Genomic DNA, 18144 nt, shown 5'->3' on the forward strand with positions numbered 1-18144 from the left:
AGGGGAGAAATAAAATGTAATATATTTTTCTTTCATTACTTTTTTTTGATAGGTAGAAAACTAACATTGTCAAAGACGAAAGTGGAAACTCTTAAGAAGGTTACAACCGTTAGCTAATGTAAGGCTTTGGGTTTTTTTCTATAGATTTATTTATACCACCTCTATCCTTCCCAACCGCAATAAATAAGAAATGGTTGAGGTTACTTTTAGCAGGACAGGTAGATATATTTTGCTGGGCAGCTGGATGATGGGCCAGGAAGACCTTGAATGGCAGTGCCACACTTTTATGGTTATTTAGTTATTTTATGACAATGATAGGGAAAACTGATGGAGTCACTGCTTTCCTGTTAGTGAGCTATTCTGGGCTGTGGTGAGTTTATAATTAATCAGTTGACATTAGAAGAATTATAATCTTTGTTTTTAACATTTGACTTTTTGGGCGTATTTCATCTCATCAAATTACCTGTTTTGAATGTTATAATTTTTATTTTAGACCTATGTATTTTTTTGTTGTTGTTAACCAGTAATTTATACATACAATCAACTCTCACTTTGCAGAAGCCAATTATTCAGTCTAATAATTACCTAGGCTCTCTGGTTCCAGGTTCCCCCCTTGTTTGCCCTTCAATGGCCATTCTTCAGCAGCTCTACCCCAGGGAACAGGGAGGAGGTAGGTTACTTAGGTGAGTCTCATATGAGATGCTTGGACTTAAGGGTTTTCAAAGGTCCACTAGTGAAAACATCAAATGCAGGGCTATATAGTGAGATTGCATTTTCAGTGGAGGTTACTTGTCCATGTCAGTATGGAAAATAATATGCAGTCTTCTTGCTCTTATTATTTAAAGCCAGATTCATAGTTACGACAACAAAAATACTGACAGACGGTGTGTATTTGTGTGTCTGTATGTGTAAGAATATATTTTGCCAACACTTTGTCTTTCTTCATGGAATCTTTACAGCCCTGAAGCTGCATCATTCTAATGTCTCGTATCACAGATATATTATTTGTAAACATAGCTCATGCATACACCTTTGGCAGGGCAATTGCATCATCTTATTCATCTCAACATCTCCACTGCCTAGAATTTGCCCGACGGTCTTTAGGAAAAGAGTGTTGCTGCTGAATGAGTAAATGAATGAATGATGAATGAATTTTTAAAGAACAAAATCAGCACAATTTAAATCACTCTTCATATCACATATGAGATGCCATATTTCTGTTTAGTATTCCCAGCTGAAAAGTTGACTCTGTGGAATTGCCAACATTAATCCTGGAAAACAAACCATTAAAGTAGCAACCCTCCACAGAAGTGCTCTGCGTAATTCAACAATGCACGCTCTCTCTTAGCTACTGCCTGGGCATTGACACCCGATGCAGAGACTTGGCATCGTTGGGAAGCAGACAAAGAATCCATCAAGAGCCTGGAGACAAGTTTGATGTACGCAGTTCATTCTTCATCTTGCAACATCACTGCCAGTCATGTCCTCACAGCTATGGGGGATTTTGTTCATTTTCTAGCACCTACAACAGTACTACATAAGCTTTCATAATCTGACTGTCAGAAATATCTCAGGGTGAGCATTGTACTTAGGAAAGATTGGCATAGCGTGGCCAGGGACACAGCAAGGGATGTGTGAGAAACAACGGTCTGGCCTTGCTTGTGCAGTCTTTTTTTCTCTCTCTCTTCCTCTGAGTAATCAGGTCCAGGGAAATGTCTGTACTAGTCAGACCCAGTTATACTATGCCAACCCTTTATACTATGATCTGATTCTGGCTCCTCTTGCCGCATTAAGATATTTAAAAATAAAGAAAAGGGTTTTTTGAAGAAAATGATGAAAATAACTGGGGAAATTTTTGTATGCTATCATTTTAATGGTTTTCATAGTTACATCATACCACTTACTCTTAGGGAGGGAGAGGAACCCCTGCACATACACACACAACTTCAATTTATATCCATTTTTGTATATTTATGGAATTTTGGCCTTCCATGAGCTATGAAGGCAGCATGTGGAAACGCAGCTGCTCCCCCAAAACTTCCCCACTGAGAAGCCAGACTGATAATAATTCTAATTATTTTGTGCCAGACTGATAATAACTCTGATTATTTTGTGCCCAAAACCAGGTTCTTGGTTCTTCACCATTGTGGAGGTTCTGGGCCTTTCCACCTGTCTGTGGACTGCTGGGTGTCGGGCTGAGGTGGGACAAATACAGCACGTGCCGGGCGGGGGCCATTCTTCCATCTCCTTCCTCACCTGCCACTCTGCCCTCTCGGAATCACCACCCAGGACTGGAGTAGCTTTGGTCCTAGGCCGGCACCAGCACGATAACACGTACTGCCTCATTGCAGTATGATGAATGAAGCGTTTTAATGAAACTGGCCCGAACTGCGCTGGCAAGCTGCCTTACTTTTGTGTTTGAAATGGGAGTGATCCATCAGCCACGCGCAGCATCTCTGTCTCGGCATCCCTCCCGATGCGCTTGCCGGTCCCTCCTCACCGAGCTCTCTCTTCTGCTCGTCTTCCGTGCTTGACCAGTGGGGCCACGGGTCTCTGCACCCGCCGTCCCCCTTCGTATCACTCAGCGCTGCTGATGCCCTGGGTGAGCGGCTGCGTGGCCCCGTGCTCGCCACTCCCGACTTCATTCTCCCTAGCCCGGGATACGGCAAGCTAATGGGGTACAATGTCTGGCGGATATTAATTACACGTGCCGGCTGCTCCCTCATTAGAGTTGCCTATCTCCCCCGAGAGTGGTTGTAAATCAAACTATGATTCATGACTTTTAAAAAATGGGAAAAGGTGCACAAACACTAAAGGGGGGGAAATCCTCCAAAAATAATAAATATAAACAAAGAGGAGGGATGACACCTTAATCAAGCAGCTCAGCATTTGGCCAGAGTGGAAACAGGAGTTTTGTTAGATGGTTCTTTCTCCTGTTGTTTGTTTCATCATTAAAAAAAAAAAACAAAACAAAACAAGGAAATGACATAGACATTTTTCCTTGTTTCTGGGGGTTTGTTGAAAACAGAGTGTGTGGCAGGAAATGCAAGCGCAATCTGCATAGTTGTGTGAACGATCACAGGGTGGCTGGAGTTTCATTAACCAGGAGTTTAAATGAAAGAGAGAGGAAAATAAAGGGAAGAAACCTGAAAGGCTGGATGTTCCTCTCACAGTAGAATTTTCTATAAAATACCAACTCTTGAGAATCATAGGCCTGAAATATACTCCAAACCTTTTTTAGACTACCTTCTAACTCATCCCAAACCTTCCATGCTATTGTAAGAATCTCCATCTCTCAGGGTAGCTGTAGGATTACATGGCATCATACAAAAGAAAATATTGTTGAGACTCTAAAGTCATTATTTACATGTTTTTGTGTCATTTGGGGATGGAGATATCCAGCCAGATAATCAGAGCTATTCATTTTCCTTCAGAAAGTAAGCCTGCATTGCTCAACCACTGTATGGTCCGGAGCATAGCATGCTGTGACGTGCACCTTTAAATAGGAAAATTTACAGTTGTCTTTGCTGGACTTGACTATTTGATGTGAGAGGAAAGTCCACCGAGGCTGAGTGATGCAGTGTAGTCAACCAATGTCACAGGAATTCAGAAGTTAATGTGGATTGGTTTGGTTGGAGAAGGGTCCATGTAGAAGGTGGGGCTGAATTTTCCTTGGGGAATGAGGGTTGTACCATGAGCAAACCAAATGGAGAACAGGCCTTAGTGTGTTTGGGGAACAGTGTGGAGGACAGTCCCTCGGGCAGGAGGACATATAATAGAAGGTGAGACTACTGGCTGGCTCTGCTGAGGGTAGCTGAGAGAGAGTTTTCAAGAAAACTCCAAGCAGCACAGAGATTCTAGGTGACATATCTATCACCTGTTTCCTTTTGTTCTGTTTGCCTGTGGGAATAACCACACCTGGTTATTGGCAGCGTAAGAGGTGGAGAGAGACCCTGGGCTCCATTGCTGTTTTGCTACTAAATTTTGGTTCCATGTGGTGGCAGTAGAAACAATTATTGCTAGGCCTTGGTATATGGAAGAGCCACCTGGGACTTGGGAGACTGGCCATATTGCCCAGTACCCAGTGTGTCATCTGTCTTCCATCTCCGTCTTCAGTACTTTTAAAGACAGATGGCCAGGGAACCATGGGAAGACGTTAGACCATTCACACCGGTCTACACACAGAAAGGTATCAGGCAGAGAGGGGACCACCAGTTGGGTTCAAAGGAAGATTAGTTTGCTAGGGTTGCCATAACAAAATATCACAAACCAGGATGTTTTGTGTTGGCAGGATTGTTTTCTTCTGAGGACTGTGAGGGAGAATCTGTTCCTTGCTTCTCTCCTAGCTTCAGGTGGTTTGCTGGCCATCTTTAATGTTCCTTGGCTTGTAGACATATCACCCCAATCTCTGCCTTCATGTTCACATGGCATTCTCCCTGTGTGTGTGTGTGCCTGTGTCTATTTTCAAATGTCTCCTTTTTATAAGGGCAACAGCCATATTGGGTTAGAGGCCCATCCTACACCAGTATCACCTCATCTTTAACTAATTATATCTGCAACAAACCTATTTCCAAATAAGGTCACATTCTGAGGCACTGGGGGTTAGAACTTCAACATATTTATTTTGGGGGTGCATGATTCAACCCATGACAGCAAGGATAAGCAATAGTGTTCTTTCCAGTTACTCCAGAGATGATTTTTTTTTTCTCTACAAAATGCAGTAATTAAAGGCTCATTGATTAATTTGATATGCTTTTCAGTAATTATCTAAGTTCATATTTTGGGGGAAGGTGAGGGCCAAGAAGATCTCCCAACAAACTACCCTCTTGTTAATCTCCTCCAGTTTGCTGTGGCAGGACCTTTTTCTGGAAAGGCTTGTACCTTAATCTTTATCTGTAACTGGGTATCCTCCCAGCAGACTGTTTGTTGTCTCACTCACTGAGACCCTCCAGGAAATATGGTTTTGTTTGTACTGGTAGGAAAGAAAGAAGGAACGAAGGAAGGCAGGAGAGACCCCGGAGTGGGAGAAAGACAGAGAGAGGAGGAGAGGGGGGAGGGTGGGAGAGAGGCGGAGAGAGAGAGAAGAGAAGAAAAGGAGGGAAGAAATTGCAGGAAGGAAGAACTGAGGGGGGGAAGAAAAGGGTCCCCCTCTTCCCACCCGTAAGAACATCCTGCCGGAGTGCCTCTCTCCACTCAGTTCTGAAGCTCGGGGATTGCAGCAGCATCTCTGACTGCATCTTTGCAACATCTTAAACAAGGGAGCGCATTCTAAATAGTGTGGTGATGATTAGAAAGAAGTAAAGGAATTTTTTAAGACATTAACATTGAAAAAATGGCTCTGAGTGTGCTTTATGTAAAAATAATATTTTCAAAACACATCTGCCTATTGAACATTACAGTAAAAACACATGGCAAACATTTTCACAGTTTTCCACCAGGGGGTGCTCCCCCCAATAGAACGAAACGAGAAAACTTGAAATATTTGACGGTTTGAACAGCCCCAAAGAAAACATTTGTTTCTGCCCAAAGCATGAAAACAAACACTTTCTTTTTTCCTTTGGGAAACAAGCATATTGGCTCATGAAATGAGGTTTGGGGAAAAAAAACACACAAAAAAACCCCAGCTTCTATAGCGTATATGTATATATTTTAAGCCTGCCTGAAGGAAGATAAAACTGAGAGTTGGCTGATGATAGGTTTGATTATTTAGAAATTGAAAAAAGAGTCCCAGTGAGATGTCTTAGACCATTTCCATCTTAAGAACTTTTAACTTTTAGAACATTAAATGCAATCAGAGGGACAGAAACCAATTCTCCTGACTCCCATAAAATTCTTAAAAACATGCATTCTACATAACGTGTAGAGTTGAACCCCCTTAGAAGCTACGCAGGAATTAGTAGTAACAAGGGAGCGTTCCAAGTTCTGATTTTACCCAGATTCTACTAAGTGCCAGTTTGCTATGTCGTATACCTGAGATCCTGCCCTTGAGAAATGTTTATGCAAGTCACCAACAGTCCTACTTTTAAGAACTTAATCTTAAAACTTAGAACCCAGAATTTACTCGTATGGTGTGGAGCTCAAGGAACGGATTTCTTCGAAGCAATTTACATCATGAACCTTCTTGTTTTTATGCAAATTGTTTTTTTTTTTTTTTAATTCAAGGCATAAGGTAATACTTTCTGGGGAATGTTACTATAGCTCATATCCCCCTGCCCTCACCAAAGAAGAAAATAGAGCCCCTCAAGCTGAAATTAATTGCACTGAAATGTCTAAGGCAGAAGTGAGAAGTGGTCCCCACCTCCTTTCCAGGCTGCTCATTCACACATGGCCATTCCTGCCTATGAATCAGCTCTGGAGAAGGAAAAGAAGGAAGAGGATGCTTTTATGGCTAAAGGAGCCTTGAGTTTCCTTTGCTCTTTATAATACAATAAATTGATAATTCCCTTCACATCTCATAGGCCTGATACACTTAGCCTTACTACCTATTGATAAAACTAAAACCATGCCTCCTTTTGCAAAGACATATTTTACAATTTTTAGAAAATTCACAGCAACCGTATTGCCACAGTGAATCACCTCAGAGAACAATGCTGATTTCTGTTTCTGGCACACTGTTCCAGCAAACAGCTCTGGGTTCTCACTAGCAAGATAGCAGTTCTGTACAGAATTGTTTATATCATTATGTGGAAAATTATAACCCTAAAAAATTTCCCCAACCTGTTTCTTTATTGGATTTTCCTTCCTAAAATAAGGGCAAATAAAAAGGTATCTGAGAATTAGAAGGGTGAGCAGGTGTGGCTTAATTCCATATTGCATGTATGTGATGCTCTCCTTTTTATAGCTCCTGCTTAAATAAAGCCATGGATCAATGGCCTGAGCTGTATCATTACTGAGAATGCAACCCTGGGATTAACTTAACTGGCTATTCTTCTATGCAATGAACAGGGCTGATCCTAGGGATCTCAGACATACGCTCTGGCCTGGTGTGGCCCCTTTGTAGCGTGTGCAACCTAACCTGGGTCCTGCATTACCAGGCATTAATGGAGAGGGGAAATGGCAGAAACCTCATTTCAGTAGGTAGAAACATAGGGAGTAATAGTTTTAGGTAGCCTTTTATGGTTTACTGATTTTAATAGTAACATCAACAACTTCTCTTCGAGTGACAGGTATGTACCAGGTACATCTCATAAATTATTTTTGAGCCTCGCATCACCTGTATAAGCACTAGCTCCATTGTTAGAGATGAAAAATCTTCCAGCCACAAAGAAGTTCAGTAAGTTGTCCGGGAATTACGCAGCTAGATTGCGGCTGAATTTTTATTTGAACCCAGGCCTCTTGTCTTCAAACTCCATTCTCTTTCCCTATGTCAAGTACATGTTAAGTGGCACCATCATGGACTTTTATGTTGTTGTGCAAGAGTGGCATTTCAAGAAGTGGCTTGGTCACTTATTCTTTGTGTGACTCTGAACAAGTTACTTAGCTCTCTTGACATCCGACTTCTTATTTACAAAATGGGGACAATAATATCACCTAATGCATAGCGTTATAATCAGGATTCATGAGTAAATACATGTGAAGCCTTTTGAAAGTGCTTTGAATGCACTGAGCAATATATAAAACTTAGTTGTTATATTAATAATGCTATTGTTGAAATTCAACATATGTGAAAAGAGCCTTCCTGAGGACACTTCAGAAAGGAGTAATATATCTGAGGTATAAGCTCCCAGAGGGCAGACACATGCTTATATGGTAGGAGAGATAAAAGGACTTGGGTCCACACCATTTAGTTTAAAAGGTAGTTAACTGGCATCAAAGTAAAGAGAAATTTCAGGAGTGAAACTCCGATCTTCTAGGAACTTGAACAAATGTGCTCTGGGTCCATTAAATATTTCACATAACAGTTCTTGCTTTTGCTTCGGGCAGGAACTGCCATGTAGGCAGAACCTTTTATTCTGAACGTAGACAGCCAGAGAGGAAAAACGGCATGGCAGAATGGTGAGGGGTTATGAGACTGAAGTCTCATGGTGAGCCAATAGAGAAGGAAAAAAAAAAGAAAAGTATTAGTACAATATCATTTGTTTATCATGTAAGTTTTGAGAGACTTCCTACAATTCATGTTGGGAGACAAATATCTTACCCTCTGACTTTTCCTTCTTCCCTGCCATCCGTGCTCCCTGAACTCAGGTTCTTTGTTTCCTCAAAAGGCAGCTGGTTTGACCAGCTTTCCTGATGTATTCTTTTGAAAACGATAAAAAAATGTAAAAGCCACTCTCCCACGGAGAGATAAAGATATGTCACTTTCACACACATCTTCCTTTTTCTCTGCTGTTTAAATGGTGGTGCTCATGAGGTGGGAGGCTGAGAGTGCCGTCTGCCTTGTGTGACATTCCAGGGAGAGACCCTGCCCTCAAGCCCTGTCCCCTACCTTATTCAGCCTGACTCAGAACCCGCCTCCCAATCACCTCCTCAGCCACAGCTTAGCTGCCTGGTCACCTCTTTCCAGGGTCTACATCTCAACCTTATTCTGCAGCAGCTGTAGCATTCTAGAAACCTCACACTTCTGCCTCTACACCTGCCCTACAATATTTCTTGTTATTCCATTCGGTGACCACACACAAGCTTGTCTCTGAGATGCTCTAAATCTTGCCGAAACAATCTGGTCATGATTCTATCCTGACAGGTCCATAGCCCTGCAAGTGGGGATTAAAAACACAGAATGTAAGCTCTAAAAGGAAGTCTCAGTATCATCTTGTTTACCAGCTTTCGTTTTCAGTTGAGGCAGCTGATGTCAATGTCATTGTTTGTGGATAACCCCAAACCAGAATCCAGGTTTGCTGCAATGGATGTACTGTGTCTTCCTTTGTGTCACGTGGCATAACTTCAGGTTAATACTATCCGATTTGTTTTGATTGTTATGACACATATTGCTGTCTGAAGTGTCTCACTTTTAACTTCAATTATAACCCCTGAATTCTTTTTTAAATATCTCTCTCCTCAGTGTACCCATGGGTAGTCAAAATGGGTGGCATTTTACATGGTATAATTAAACAAGTTCTAAGAAATTCTTACTGCATATATTTCCAGGGACAGGCTAATTCTTGGGACTCAAAAAACTCAATCTTTCTAATCTTAATAATTTATAACTGCATAAAATATTATGCAATTTTATATTTTCAGATTTATAATCAGAAACAAAATAGAGTAAGATATTTATTAAGTACTTTTTATTAAAGAATTTTAGATGTGTAAGTAATACCACCAGTAAATTTTTAAATTTGTCAAGAAACTATGACTGAAATAATTGTGTTCAGGTTCTCGTGAGGAAGCAGTAGAGATTCCAGTGCTTCCGGGGAATTATATTCATTTCCTTAATCTCTAAATATATAGATAATACTATGGCAGTATATCTGTTATGTAATGTATTTATTTTAAGCAGAGTAATTAAAAAATAAAAACAAGGGCTTCAAGTGGTGATTCACATCACATACTTTAGAACGGGAATAAATGTAAAGATGTCTAAATTGAGATTATTTTTCCCTGGCCTGGGCCTAGTAAGTCATCATTGTTGGTGTTGGGGCCCTGGAATATGCATTTTAAGCAGCTAAACAGTTGCTTCTGCTATATCAGAACCTCACTTTGATAAAACCTGGTTTAAAGATTTGTTTGCCCAATGGCAAAGGTTTCCAAATAACATTAAATTCATATTCAACCATACTTGCATCAGTTATCAATAACTATTGGAGAATTTTGCTTTTAAAAATGCTGAGAACACTACGCCAGTTCCTACTTAAAGCCCTTTCTAAAAATGTTGCTGGTCAAACGGTTGAAGAGCTGGGGCTCAACTATGACCCCATCAGCTTGCCTCTGGAGCCTCAAATGTTTGTTGTGGTGGAGAGGTCGAGTCCTAGGACTGGACAGTGCCAGCAGTGGGAAGTGAGGGGCTTGCTTCCTTAGCCTAGTCTGTTCCCCTGGAGGTCTAGGCTCTCTAATTGACTAGCAAATGTTTATCTTCACAATTCCTCTCAGTTCTGTTGCTGCATAGAGTGTTTGTGGAGAGCTGGGGGAAGGCAACAGATAGGACTATGCTGAGATCATCCTATTAGTGATGAACTCCAGCAGTGCTGAAGCCTAAATGTTTCCATCCCAAGACTGGCCTCAATATAAGTATAATGTAATTGACATACGTAATTTAAAATTTTCTAGTAGACACGTTTCTAAAAATTTAAAAATAAATAGGTGAAATTTTATAATGTATTTTATACATTTATTTTATATTTGTAATAGTCACATTTCAAGTGCTAAATAGCCACATGTAGCCAATAGCTACTGTATTGGACATCAACATGTCAAAAGATTAGAATTTATTTTTAATAATTATTTTAGAAACACCGAATAAACACTGGTATCAAAAGTAACTTTGGGGCATTGAGAAATATATGACTTATTAATAACTGATTTAGAAAATACTTTGCTAAATTACTGAAATCACTAGTGGTGTTTCCCAATTGTGCTTGCATTTTATTTGCGTGAACTTGTCCAAAATATGTGCTAACAGGCGAAGGAAGGAAGGAAGGAAGGAAGGAAGGAAGGAAGGAAGGCACGTAACAGTAGCTTTTAACTGTCAAAGAGGAATTCTCACTTCAGGCGATAGCTACATAAATCAAGAAGCCCCTATCAGGCTCAGTAGTTCTTTTTGAAAATCTTTGGTTCCTTTACATATTCAAAACCATCAGAATCCCCAGGGAATTGTTTGAAAAAAAAATCAGAGTGGAGTCTGAACAGAGCAGCAAGCATGCTGTTTCCCAGAAAGGGTGCTGAGATAGTAAGGAAGGGCCATTTCTATAGATCAGATTGCTAGAGAGCTAATCTGACTTTCCGCAGGCAGTGACAGCAGGCAATTTATTGTGATGCTTCTCAGCTCATGGAAACCAGTAGAGTGTGACAAGAATGGTTTGCCTCAGACACACACATCATAGTTTCCTTTAGGATTTTTTAAATAATAATAATGTTTATTTCCACAGAAAAGGGCAAACTCAAATATTTTGGGACATTGGCCTGGGCGCACATGACCACCAATTGGGGGTTCTCCACTGGACTGATCTTATGAAAACTCTAAGGAGTCACTTCAGATCTGCTCTTGGTTGGTGTCCTAACAAAGGTGGCATGTCAGGGGGAGTTCTGTGGAGGAAAAATACCTTTTATTTTCACTTTAAAATTGTGGGGCAGGAAGGGGCAGGAAATAAAATGAGTAAATACAGTATTCAGCCACTCCAGGAGTGCTTTAGCTGCCCTTTATTGTTGTTTTACATCCTAGAGAGAAGCGATCTTAAGGAAATCAGATTCTAAACCATTACCTGTCTTACAAATGAAAGCCATCACATTAATTGGGCTAATTAGAAGGCCATTACAGCCTAGAGAGTACAGGTTGTTTCAGTTGGGTCCATTACCTCTTATAAAAGGTTATCAGCAAAATCCTCAACAGAAAGGGTACCACAAAACTCTCTCCTTCATTTGAAAAGGTTTTGGCAGTAAAGAAATCCATCTCTTCAAGGAAGCTTTCCTAGATCATTTCCATTCCTTTTAAACTGCCTTTTCTGTTCTATGATTTCTCAATGCTAATCCTCTTTAGAATGGATTACTTTGTGACGGTCACTGCCTAGCCTTGGTACTACCCTAAACCATACAAAACAACAATAAAATCAACACCATAAAAATACAATAGACTTCACATTTTCCTCCAATAAATATGCTAGTAAATATGTCTTTCTATTTATGAATAGCTTTAGTACATATTGTATACCAGGCATGATGCTAAGCACCAGAAATCAACATTGAACATGATAGATATGACATCTGCCCTCAAGGGGCTTACTATCTAGCTGGGGAGATAAGCATTTAACATAATGCCACGAAAGTATTTATTGCTACTGTAAAAAACTCTACAAAGAAAACCATATCAAAGCTTATAAGTGAAAATTCCAATAGATAAACAATCCAAAAAACATATAAGAAATGTTTCAATTCACCAATAAACAAAATAGAAATTAAGCAATAATTAAATAATTAAATTAGAGATAAATACTCTTGCAATTTGTCTACCATGCATTTCTGGAGGCGTTGTCTATTTGTACAACACCTTTGGTAAGCAATTTCACAATATATGTAAAATACCATAATACCATAAACGTGTTCACACTCTCTGACTACTCACTTCCAAGACTGTGCTCCTAAGGAGTAAGTCTAAATATAGAGGGAAAATACATACGTGAAACTACTCACCTATTTTATAATGGTTAGAAATTAGAAATGTTCTAAGTGTCAAAATGGATACAGTTGAGTAAATATGGAAAATCGCAATTATAAGAGCACAAGGCACTAGATTCAGGCAATTCTAGCTGAAATCCTAGCTCTATTTATTAAAAGTTTCTTGTCTATCAAGTAGAGATAATTTGTAAAATGCTTATGAAAACAGTACATTTAGAAAACCAATTTGTAGAAGGATGTCCCCCTCTTCCCCCCTGCTCCTAAGCTAAAATCTGTTCTTTTAGGGCAAGCACGAAATACTTGATTTTTTATTTTTACCTCAGGACGTCTCAAGCAGAGAAGTTAGAGGCCAAGATTTATCTAGAGCCTGTGTGACAGGTACTGGGCTAGGTGCTTTCATTCTTGATTTTGGTTTATTTTGTTTCATGAGAAGGAGGCATTCCTTACATCAGTGTTAGCATAACCTATCCACTACCCTAAATACAAATGGAAAATGACACTCCTGATGAAGGCTTCCCTTAACCTTTTCCACAGAAACCAATGCACACACCTGATATTTGGGTGAGAGGTAGCCGAAATCTGAAATCACTGGAAAGCACTTTCTTGTCTTTACCCCATTTTGGTTGGTTGTCATCACAGAAGAGCAAACTCTGGAAGGAACTTAGCACTTTACAGAATCTGACTCCTCCATGCCTTCTTTGCTGCTTCCTTTCATCCAGTGTTTTGCATTTCTCACTGCACATCAGGATGACTTGGGGAGTGTTTTATATAAATACCTTCCCCTCCCTCCCCAGCCTGGAGAGATTCTGATTTCCTTGGTCTGGCACAGGCTCTGGGTATTAGATTTTTTTTTTTTTTTTTTTGGAAGCTTCACAAGTGATTCTAGCTGCAACCACATGGCAGAGTTAGCTTTGCTCCAAGACTCTTGAGAAGAGGGACAATAAAAGTTTGTTGTTGTTGTTGTTGTTAGTGGATGTCGAGAATGTGTGGCTCCCTTCCTCCTTTTGTTCTTAACTAGGAGAGTGAAAGACAGACAGTAATTAGCTTGTTTCTACATTTCTGCTCACCCTGGCACTCCAGACTCAGAAGATTCATGCAGACTTTTGTTTCTCTCTTGAAGTATCATGCATCATTTTTCTATTCCCTTCTCAATGAGATAAATTCTATAATCCGTGACACACTTTTCCCCATTCTTGTCAGGTGCTTTAGCCTGCAACATTTTCTTTTGTTCTTCTGTCTTCATAGGCATTTCAGTATTAGCCCATCATCTTCTGGAAGGAAGTAGAAATGTTTTGAATGCTAATTCCCTCCCAGCTATGGGATGCTGCCATTAAACGCAAACCATTTTCCAGAATTTATGACAATTTATCCACAGGCTTTTGCTTATTTGTAGATAAAACATATTTGATGTTTCTAATATTTGAACATACTTTTCAGCCATTTAGCACATGGATTAAGTAGGCCAGTTACATCTGACTGGCTGTTAGAATATACTGTGCTGCTTTGCACTAAACAGATTTTATGATCCTGGGGCATAAACACACTAAAATGTATTTTTTATTGTCCTAGAGCAGGAAAAGTCCTCGCCCCCAATTGAAGAAAGCCATGCCATCAAATATCTAGTGAGGGCTACAATGTGATGAGCCCTGTTCTAGATGCTGTGGATACAGTTGAAAGCAAGACAGAAAGAGCACCTACTTTTTATGGTGCTTAAACTTTAGTATTTCTGTAGGTTAAGTTCCTGGAAGTGGGATTATAAAAAAAAGAATTGACTATGAACAGTTAAAATAATTTCCAATAGATAGATACGTGATCAAAACATAAAACATTAAACTTTAATTATAAAATTAATTAGGTCTGCTCACCCACTGGGGCAGGTCGGGGCTGGGAGCTGAGGCTCAGGCTTTGGTCGGATCCCAGGGAGAGGACTGGGGTTGGCTGCGTGAACACAGCCTGAGGGGGGCTACTGCACCACAGCTAGCCAGGAGGGAGTCCGGGAAAAAGTCTGGACCTGCCTGAGAGGCAAGAGACCATTGTTAACTGGTGCACGAGGAGAGGGGATTCAGAGCATCGCCTAAATGAGCTCCAGAGATGGGCGCAAGCTGCGGCTATCAGCATGGACCCCAGAGACGGGCATGAGATGCTAAGGCTGCTGCTGCAGCCACCAAGAAGCCTGTGTGCAAGCACAGGTCGCTACGCACACCTCCCCTCTCAGGAGCCTGTGCAGCCGCCACTGCCAGGATCCCATGATCCAGGGACAACTTCCCCGGGAGAACACATGGTGCACCTCAGACTGGTGCAACGTCATGCCAGCCTCTGCCACCACAGGCTCATCCCGCATCTGGACCCCTCCCTCCCCCCAGCCTGAGTGAGCCAGAGCCCCATAATCAGCTGCTCCTTTAACCCCATCCTGTCTGGGTGGGGAACAGACGCCTTCAGGTGACCTACACGCAGAGGCGGGACCAAATCCAAAGCTGAACTCCAGGAGCTGTGCAAACAAAGAAGAGAAAGGGAAATCTCTCCTAGCAGCCTCAGGAGCAGTGGATTAAATCTCCACAACCAACTTCATTTACCCTGCATCTGTGGAAGACCTGAATAGACAACAAATCATCCCAAATTGAGGAGGTGGACTTTGTGTGATTTTGTCTGTGTAGCTTTGCTTTTACCATTTGTCCTAGGGATCTGTCTGTCCGTTTTTTTTGTTTGTTTTTCTACAGTTTTTTAGTGCTTGTTATCATTAGTGGATTTGTTTTTTGGTTTGGTTTTTCTCTTCTTTCTTTCTTTCTTCTTTTTTAAATTACTTTTCAATTTATTTTAATAATTTTATTTTTTATTTTAATAACTTTATTTTATTTTATTTTTCTCTCTTTCTTTCTTTTTTTCTCCCTTTTCTTCTGAGCTGTGTGGCTGACAGGGTCTTGGTGCTCCGGCCGGGTGTCAGGCCTGTGCCTCTGAGGTGGGAGAGCTGAGTTCAGAACATTGGCCCACCAGAGACCTCCTGGCTCCACATAATATCAAACGGTGAAAGCTCTCCCAGAGATCTCCATCTCAATGCTAACACCCAGCTCCACTCAATGACCAGCAAGCTACAGTGCTGGACACCCTATGCCAAACAACTAGCAAGATAGGAACACAACCCCATCCATTAGCAGAGAGGCTGCCTAAAATCATAATAAAGTCAAAGAAACCCCAAAATGCACGACCGAACACAGTCCTGCCCACCAGAAAGACAAGATCCAGCCTCATCCACCAGAACACAGGCACCAGTCCCCTCCACCAGGAAGGCTACACAACCCACTGAACTAACCTTAGCCACTGGGGGCAGACACCAAAAACAATGGGAACTGTGAACCTGCAGCTGGTGAAAAGGAGACCCCAAACACAGTAACTTAAGCAAAATGAGAAGACAGAGAAATACACAGCAGATGAAGGAGCAAGGTAAAAACCCAACAGACCAAACAAATGAAGAGGAAATAGGCAGTCTACTTGCAAAAGAATTCAGAGTAATGATAGTAAAGATGATCCAAACTCTTGGAAACAGAATGGAGAAAATACAAGAAATGTTTACCAAGGACCTAGAAGAACTAAAGAGCAAACAAACAATGATGAACAAAACAATAAATGAAATTAAAAATTCTCTAGAAGGAATCCATAGCAGAATAACTGAGGCAGAAGAATGGATAAGTGACCTGGAAGATAAAATAATTGAAATAACTACCACAGAGCAGAATAAAGAAAAAGAATGAAAAGAATTGAGGAAAGCCTCAGAGACCACTGGGACAACATTAAATGCACCAACATTCAAATTATAGGGGTCACAGAAGAAGAAGAGAAAAAGAAAGGGACTGAGAAAATATTTGAAGAGATTATAGTTGAAAACTTCCCTAATATGGGAAAGGAAATAGTCAATCAAGTCCAGGAAGCACAGAGAGTCTGATACAGGATAAATCCAAGGAGAAACACGCCAAGACACATATTAATCAAACTATCAAAAATTAAATACAAAGAAAAAAATATTAAAAGCATCAAGGGAAAAACAACAAATAACGTACAAGGGAATCCCCATAAGGTTAAGAGCGGAATATTCAGCAGAAACTCTGCAAGCCAGAAGGGAGTGGCAGGATATATTTAAAGTGACGAAAGGGAAAAACCTACAACCAAGATTACTCTACCCAGTAAGGATCTCATTCAGATTCGATGGAGAAATTAAAACCTTTACAGACAAGCAAAAGCTAAGAGAATTCAGCACCACCAAACCAGCTTTACAACAAATGCTAAAGGAACTTCTCTAGGCAGGAAGCACAAGAGAAGGAAAAGACCTACAATAACAAACCCAAAACAATTAAGAAGATGGTCATAGGAACATACATATCAATAACTACCTTAAATGTAAATGGATTAAATGCTCCAACCAAAAGACATAGACTGGCTGAATGGATACAACAACAAGACCCATATATATGCTGTCTACAAGTGACCCATTTCAGACCTAGGGACACATACAGACTGAAAGTGAGGGGATGGAAGAAGATATTCCATGCAAATGGAAATCAAAAGAAAGCTGGAGTAGCAATTCTCATATCAGAGAAAATCAACTTTAAGATAGAGACTATTACAAGAGACAAAGAAGGACACTACATAATGATCAGGGGATCAATCCAAGAAGAAGATATAACAATTGTAAATATTTATGCACCCAACATAGGAGCACCTCAATACATAAGGCAAATGCTGACAGCCATAAAAGGGGAAATCGACAGTAACACAATCATAGTAGGAGACTTTAACACCCCACTTTCACCAATAGATCATCCAAAATGAAAACAAATAAGGAAACACAAGCTTTAAATGATACATTAAAGATGGACTTAATTGACATTTATAGGACATTGCATCCTAAAACAACGGAATACACTTCCTTCTCAAGTGCTCATGGAACATTCTTCAGGATAGATCATATCTTGGGTCACAAATGAAGCCTTGGTAGATTTAAGAAAATTGAAATTGTATCAACTATCTTGTCTGACCACAATGCTATGAGACTAGATATCAATTACAGGAAAAAATCTGTAAAAAATACAAACATGTGGAGGCTAAATAATACCCTAGTAAGTTACCAAGAGCTCACTGAAGAAATCAAAGAGGAAATCAAAAAATACCTAGAAATAAATGACAATGAAAACACGATGACCCAAAACCTATGGGATGCATCAAAAGCAGTTCTATGTGGGAAGTTTATAGCACTACAATCCTACCTCAAGAAATAAGGAACGTCTCAAATAAACAACGTAACCTTATACCTAAAGCAATTAGAGAAAGAAGAACAAAAAAACCCCAAAGTTAGCAGAAGGAAAGAAATCATAAAGATCAGATCAGAAATAAGTGAAGAAGAAATGAAAGAAACAATAACAAAGATCAATAAAACTAAAAGCTGGTTCTTTGAGAAGATAAAAAAAATTGATAAACCATTAGCCAGACTCATCAATAAAAAAAGGGAGAAGACTCAAATCAGTAGAATTAGAAATGAAAAAGGAGAAGTAACAACTGATACTGCAGAAATACAAAGGATCATGAGAGATTACTACAAGCAACCAAATGCCAATAAAATGGACAACCTGAAAGAAATGGACAAATTCTTAGAAAAGTACATCCTTCAGAGACTGAATCAGGAAGAAATAGAAAATATAAACAGACCAATCACAAGCACTGAAATTGAAACTGCGATTAAAAATCTTCCAAGAAGCAAAACCCCAGGACCAGGTGGATTCACAGGGGAATTCTATCAAACTTTTAGAGAAGAGCTAACACCTATCTTTCTCAAACTCTTCCAAAAGAAATCAGAGGGAGGAACACTCCCCAACTCATTCTACGAGGCCACCA

The sequence above is a fragment of the Balaenoptera acutorostrata genome, chromosome 4 (assembly GCF_949987535.1).
Source record: "Balaenoptera acutorostrata chromosome 4, mBalAcu1.1, whole genome shotgun sequence".
Taxonomy (NCBI): domain Eukaryota; kingdom Metazoa; phylum Chordata; class Mammalia; order Artiodactyla; family Balaenopteridae; genus Balaenoptera; species Balaenoptera acutorostrata.